We start from the raw sequence: 7,994 nt of genomic DNA on the forward strand, positions 1-7,994 counted from the left end.
TAATACATGTGTGAATGAATAGATCACAATGTGTCCCTAGCAAGCCTCTAGTTGGCTAGCTCGTTAGTCAATAGATGATCATGGTTTCCTGATCATGGGCATTAGATGTCATTGATAACGGGATCACATCATTGGGAGAATGATGTGATGGACAAGACCCAATCCTAAGCCTAGCACTAGATCGTATTGTTCGTATGATAAAGCTTTTCTAATGTCAAGTATCTTTTCCTTCGACCGTGAGATTGTGCAACTCCGGATACCGTAGGAGTGCTTTGGGTGTATCAAACGTCACAACGTAACTGGGTGACTATAAAGGTGCACTACGGGTACCTCCGAAAGTGTCTGTTGGGTTGGTACGAATCGAGATCGGGATTTGTCACTCCGTGTGACGGAGAGGTATCTCTGGGCCCACTCGGTAGAACATCATCATGAGCTCAATGTGACTAAGGAGTTAGTCACACGATGACGTGCTACGCAACGAGTAAGGAGACTTACCGGTAACGAGATTGAACAAGGTATAGGTATACCGACGATCGAATCTCGGGCAAGTTCTATACCGACAGACAAAGGGAATCGTATACGGGATTGATTGAATCCTTGACATCGTGGTTCATCCGATGAGATCATCGTGGAGCTAGTGGGAGCCACCATGGGTATCCAGACCCCCCTGATGGTTATTGGCCAGAGAGGTGTCTCGGTCATGTCTGCCTGTCTCCCGAACCCGTAGGGTCTACACACTTAAGGTTCGATGACGCTAGGGTTATAGGGAATTGTTGTACGAGGTTACCGAAAGTTGTTCGGAGTCCCGGATGAGATCCCGGACGTCACGAGGAGCTCCGGAATGGTCTGGAGGTAAAGATTGATATATAGGACGGATGGTTTTGGACACCGGAAGTGTTTCGGGCGTCACCGATAACGTACCGGGACCACCGGGACCACCGGAGGTGGTCCCGGGGGACCACCGAAGGGGGGCAACGACCCCGGGAGGCTAGATGGGCTAAGTGGGGAAGGGAACCAGCCCCTAAGTGGGCTGGTGCGCCCCCCACCCAGCCCATGCGCACCAGAGAAAGGGGGGAAGGGGGGAACCCTAGCATAGGTGGGCCTAAGGCCCACCAGAGGGGTGCGCCACCCCTCCTCCCTGCCCTGGCCGCCGCCCCCTCTCCCATCTGGGGCTGCCGCACCCCTTGGGGGTGGGAACCCTAAGGGCTGCGCCCCCTCCCTCTCCCCCTATATATAGATGAGGGTTCGGGGCTGTTTGAAACACGGTTTCATTTCTCTCTCGGCGCAGCCCTGCTCCTCTCCCTCCTCCTCTCTACCGGCGCTTGGCGAAGCCCTGCCGGGAGACCTCGTCTCTCCACCGACACCACGCCGTCGTGTTGCTGGACTTCTTCCCCAACCTCTCCCTCCTCCTTGCTGGATCAAGGTGCGGGAGACGTCTCCGGGCTGCACGTGTGTTGAACGCGGAGGTGCCGTTGTTCGGCACTAGATCGGAATCGCTGCGAGTACGACTCCATCAACCGCGTTCTAGCAACGCTTCCGCTTAGCGATCTTCAAAGGTACGAAGATGCTCTTACCGCTCTCTCGTTGCTGGTCTCTCCATAGGAAGATCTGAACATGCGTAGGAAAATTTTGAATTTATGCTACGTTACCCAACACGTCGGTCATTAGATATCTAGGGACTCCAAATCTAGGGAAAATAACTTATTTAAGCATCCTCATAGAGGTGTTGTGATCAGCACTACTAGTGGGGATAGCTTCTACCCACTTAGTGACATAATCAACAGCAACTAGGATATGAGTATACCCGTTGGATTTTGGAAAAGGTCCCATATAATCAAAGCCCCAAACATCAAATGGTTCAATGACGAGTGAATAGTTCATAGGCATTTCCTGACGTTTACCTATATTACCTATTCTTTGACATTCGTCACAAGACAAGACAAACTTACAGGCATCCTTGAGGAGAGTGGGCCAATAGAAACCTGATTGCAATACCTTGTGTGCAGTTCTATCTCCCGCATGGTGTCCTCTGTAGGCCTCGGAGTGACACTTCTGTAGGATCTGTCCCCGTTCATGTTTAGGTACACAACGTCTAATAACACCATCTACTCCTTCCTTATAAAGGTGAGGATCATCCCAAAAGTAATGTCTCACATCAAAGAAGAATTTCTTCTTTTGCTGGTATGTGAAACTAGGTGGTATATATTTGGCAACGATATAGCTTGCATAACCAGCATACCACGGTGCACTACGTGAATCATTGATGACATTCAATTGCTCATCAGGAAAGCTATCATCAATAGGTTGTGGGTCATCAAGAACGTTCTCCAACCTAGACAAGTTATCTGCTACAGGGTTATCAGCACCCTTCCTGTCGACAACGTGCAAATCAAATTCTTGTAGCAAGAGAACCCATATGATAAGTCTAGGTTTAGCATCCTTCTTCTCCATGAGGTACTTAATAGCAGCGTGATTAGTGTGAATAGTGACTTTGGAATCAACTATGTAAGACCTAAACTTTTCACATGCAAACACGACTACTAAAAATTCCTTTTCCGTAGTAGCATAGTTTCTTTGGGCAGTGTCTAGAGTTTTACTAGCATAGTGAATAACATTCAACTTCTTATCAACTCTTTGCCCTAGGACAACACCAACAGCATAATCGCTAGCATCACACATGATTTCAAAAGGTAAGTTCCAATCAGGTGGTTGAACAATAGGTGTAGTTATCAGAGCCTTCTGAAGTATTTCGAAGGCTTCCTCACAATCCTCGTCAAAAACAAAAGAAATATCCTTTTGCAAGAGATTGGTAAGAGGCCTAAAAATCTTAGAGAAGTCTTTAATGAACCTTCTATAGAAACCAGCATGACCAACGAAACTACTTATACATTTGATATCTGTAGGGAATGGCACTTTTGATTGCATCAACCTTAGCCTTATCGACTTCAATACGTCTTTCAGAAATTTTATGTCCTAAGACGATGCCTTCATTAACCATAAAGTGGCACTTCTCCCAATTCAAGACAAGATTGGTGTCTTTACATCTCTGCAAGACTCGATCAAGGTTGCTGAGGCAATCATCAAAAGAAGACCCGTAAACTGAGAAGTCATCCATGAAAACCTCAATAATCTTTTCACAAAAGTCAGAGAATATAGCCATCATACATCTTTGAAAGGTGGCAGGTGCATTACATAAGCCAAAAGGCATACGTCTATAAGCAAAGGTACCGATAGGGCATGTGAAAGTGGTTTTCTCCTGATCAGATTGTGCAACTGGTATTTGGGAGAAACCAGAATAACCGTCTAGAAAGCAGAAGTGTGTGTGTTTAGAGAGTCTTTCTAGAATTTGGTCGATAAAAGGCAAAGGGTAATGATCTTTCCTAGTGGCTTTATTCAATTTCCTGAAATCAATCACCATCCTATAGCGAGTGATAATCCTCTATGGGATCAATTCATCCTTATCATTAGGGACAACGGTAATGGCTCCCTTCTTAGGGACGCAATGCACCAGACTCACCCAATCACTATGAGCAACATGATAGATAATACGCGCTTCCAGGAGCTTTAGTATTTCTTTTCTTACTACCTCTTTCATCTTAGGATTTAATCTCCTTTGATGATCAACAACTGGTTTGGAATCAGGATCAGTTTTAATCTTGTGCTGGCATAGAGTGGGACTAATGCCCTTAAGATCATCAAGAGTATATCCAATAGCAGCACGGTGCTTCCTCGAAATTTTTAGTAACTTCTTTTCTTCATGCTCTGAGAGGCTAGCACTAATTATAACATGATATATATCTTTTTCATCAAGATAAACATACTTAAGAGTATCTGGCAACTGTTTAAGCTCGAACACTGGATCACCCTTTGGTGGGGGTGGATCCCCAAGCAGTTCAAGAGGCAAATTATTCTTAAGGATAGGATATTGTTCTAAGACAACTCTATCTATTTCATCCCTTTATCCATATGCATATCATTTTCATGCTCAAGCAAGTATTGCTCTAAGGGATCAGTAGGAGGCACGTCAATAGAAGCTAAGGCAATAGTTTCATCCTTACTAGGCAACTCGTTTTCATGAGGTTGTGTACCAAACTTGGAGAAATTGAACTCATGTGACACACCTTCAAAGCCAACAGTGACAGTTTGCTTCTCACAATCAATATGAGCATTGACGGTATTGAGGAAGGGTCTGCCAAATATGATGGGACAAAAGCTATCTTGAGCGATAGCAAGAACGAGGAAATCAGCAGGATACTTCGTTTTACCACACAAGATTTCAACATCCCTAACAATTCCCACAGGGCAGATAGTATCTCTATTGGCAAGCTGAATAGTGACATCAATAGGCTCTATCTCAATAGGTGCAATCTCATCTTTGATTTCATCATATAAGGATTGAGGTATTGCACTAACACTAGCACCCATGTCACATAAACCATGATAAGAATGATCTCCAATCTTAACAGAAACAACATGCCTATGTTTGTCTCTAGCGTGAGGTTTAGCAATTCTAGTAGTATCTTCACAGAAGTGAATATTATGTCCCTCAACATCGTCGGACAGAAGATCTTTGATAATAGCAATGCTAGGTTCAACTCTAATTTTCTAAGGGGGTGTAGGTCTTCTAATGTAGCCTCTACGTATCACAGTTGAAGCTTTAGAATGATCCTTCATCCTAACAGGAAAAGGTGGTTTCTCAATGTAAGCACTGGGAACAACAGGACCATTATAGGCAATGACTTTCTCTTCAACTGGATTGGGTTTAACTACATTGACTTCTAAAGGAGGATGATATTTAAACCACTTCTCTTTGGGGAGATCAATATGAGCAGCAAAGGATTCACACAATGAAGCTACTATCTCAGAGTCAAGTCCATACTTAGCGCTAAAGTCCCAAAAAGTATTTGTTTCAACAAAGGATTTAACACAATCAAACTTGAAATTCATACCGGACTCCTTACCTTCTTCAAGCTCCCAATCTTCAGAGTTGCGTTTAATTCTTTCCAATAAATTCCATTTGAAGTCAATATCTCTCTTCATAAAAGAACCGGTACAAGAAGTATCAAGCATGGTGCGGTCATCATGAGTAAGCCGAGCATAGAAGTTCTGAATGATAATTTCTCTTGAGAGCTCATGATTGGGGCATGAATATAACATTGATTTAAGCCTCCCCCAAACTTGAGCGATGCTTTCTCTGTCACGAGGCAAAAAATTATAAATATAATTCCGATCACGATGTCCTAAATGCATAGGATAGAACTTTTGATGAAATTCCCATTTCAACCGATTGTAGTCCAATGATCTAGTATCATCACATAGCCTATACCATGTCAACGCCTTATCCTTCAAAGATAAAGGAAAGACCTTCTTCTTGACCTCATCCTCGGGCAAACCTGCAAGCTTAAATAAACCACAAACTTCATCTACATAGATTAGATGCAGGTCTGGATGTGATGTTCCATCTCGTGTAAAAGGATTAGCCAGGAGTTTCTTAAGCATACCCGAAGGAAATTCAAAGAAAATATTTTCAGTAGGTGCAGCAGGTTGAGGAGAAACTCTTTGTGCTTCTGTTGGAGATGAAGATACCCCAAACAAGCTCCTCAAAGGATTAGTTTCCATAGTGACAAGTGACAATAAATTTCAGCACACTATATGAATGTTTCCTTACCAATTTCCACTTACGAAAGGCGCTTCACTCCACGACAATGGCGCCAGAAAAGAGTCTTGATGACCCAAAAGTATACGGGATCAATCGTAGTCCTTTCGATAAGTAAGAGTGTCGAACCCAACGAGGAGCAGAAGGATCTGACAAGTGGTTTTCAGCAAGGTAATATCTGCAAGCACTGAAATTATCGGTAAGAAGTAGTTGTGTGGTGAGATGATTCATAGCAAGTAGCAAGCAACAAAAGTAACAACGGTGCAGACAAGTGGCCCAATCCTTTTTGTAGCAAGGGACAAGCCTGGACAAAGTCTTATAGGAGGAAAAACGCTCCCGAGGACACACGGGAATTTCTATCATGCTAGTTTTCATCATGTTCATATGATTCGCGTTCGTTACTTTGATAGTTTGATATGTGGGTGGACCGGCGCTTGGGTACTGCCCTTACTTGGACAAGCATCCCACTTGTGATTAACCCCTCACGCAAGTATCCGCAACTACGAAAGAAGAATTAAGACAAAGTGTAACCATAATATTAAACTGGTGGATCCAAATTAGCCCCTTACGAAGCAACACATAAACTAGGGTTTAAGCTTTTGTCACTCTAGCAACCCATCATATACTTCCTACTTCCCAATGCCTTCCTCTAGGCCCAAATAATGGTGAAGTGTTATGTAGTCGACGTTCACATAACACCACTAGAGGAAAAACAATATACAACACATCAACATATCGAACGAATACCAAATTCACATGACTACTATTAGCATGACTTATCCCATGTCCTCAGGAACAAAAGTAACTACTCACAAAGCATAATCATATTCATGACCAGAGAGGTAATGAGTAGCATCAAGGATCTGAACATAAACTCTTCCACCAAGTAATCCAACTAGCATCAACTACAAAGAGTAATTAACACTACTAGTCGCCAACCCGTGCGAATGCACGCGCTAGTTTGGCAACCTATATTACAAATATGGGATGCAATTTTGGAGACTATTTTTATTTACCTGGAGCAATGAAACTGTACAGTCCCGTAATTTCTATTGGAAAGTTTCATCTTGTCTTACCATTGAGTTTAATATATATCTTATCATACTTGAAATGAAAAATGCATATTAAAGAATATATCTAAAATGAAGCATATAGTGAATTCTTCTTTCTTTAGATAAGAAATTAAACTAATTAATGACTTTGCTCATGGTATATAATGCCTTCGTATTATTGAAATTTTCCGAATACTTGAAATAAAATATTCTTATTGTCCGTTCACCTATCACCTATTCTGACCAGTCTCTAAAGATCCTTAGCAATTTACTGAGCCTCATACAATCAACCAATAAAAAAAGTTTGTTGTTTTCCCTCTCAAAAGAGAATAGATTCCAGTGCAGCCATTAGAGACCATTTATTATGTTAGCTACTTTTCTTTTTCCTCCTTTTTTCATAGAAAATACGAAGGAGCAAAAGGGCAAACTATAAAATAGTGTACAGACGAAATAGTCATGTCATATATTGCCATAAACATGTCCTATATTAGTCATTTCCTAAAATTGATTAGTAGAAAGATATAATGACGTGGAACAGTACTAAATAAACCATCGGAAATACAGGCTCACTGATCACGTTTCACCCCTATACATATATGTGCATGCATCCATGGCGTGCATGATGTTTATGGTATGGCCGAGGATGTATTTGAGCCCGCCGTCTGCAATCCAACCTGATTCTAGGCTGCTATGCATCCCGTGCACTGCAGGTAATGGTGTTACTCCGTCTCGAACTTGCAGCAGCTGCCACAACGCCAAAGAACGAAGATCTGGCAAATCACATGGATAAAGCTTGAACAAAGGAACAAATGAGATGTGCCAATAAGTAAGGGATTAAGGGCATGAAAGTACAAACCAGCAGGCAAACCTAGCCATAAATCGAGACTTGGAGGAACCCCCAACCAAGCATGACGACGAACATCAATCAAATATTTAAAAAGCAGATATAATTTACAGGCAACCACAAACTATCTTTTCGCAGGCTGACGTGATGCCTAGATGTAGGATGCAAGCCGACAACAATGTACTCCATCGCCGCACCTTGAAATTGAACCTGACATGCTGAAGCATGGCGAATCCTTCCGCTCACTCGCACAACAGCCGACACAACACAAGCGAGACGGAGATCCAGCAAATCGCATGAATAAACTTTGAGACACGACATGTTTGAGGCACGAGATGTACAAATAGATAGGGGATTAAGCGCATGGAAAGATTGCTATGATGGACCGGCAGTACGCAAGGCGAACATGGCGGCTGCGGCTATGGCGTGTGTGAGATGGTGT

The sequence above is a fragment of the Hordeum vulgare genome, chromosome 3H (assembly GCF_904849725.1).
Source record: "Hordeum vulgare subsp. vulgare chromosome 3H, MorexV3_pseudomolecules_assembly, whole genome shotgun sequence".
NCBI classification, from domain to species: domain Eukaryota; kingdom Viridiplantae; phylum Streptophyta; class Magnoliopsida; order Poales; family Poaceae; genus Hordeum; species Hordeum vulgare.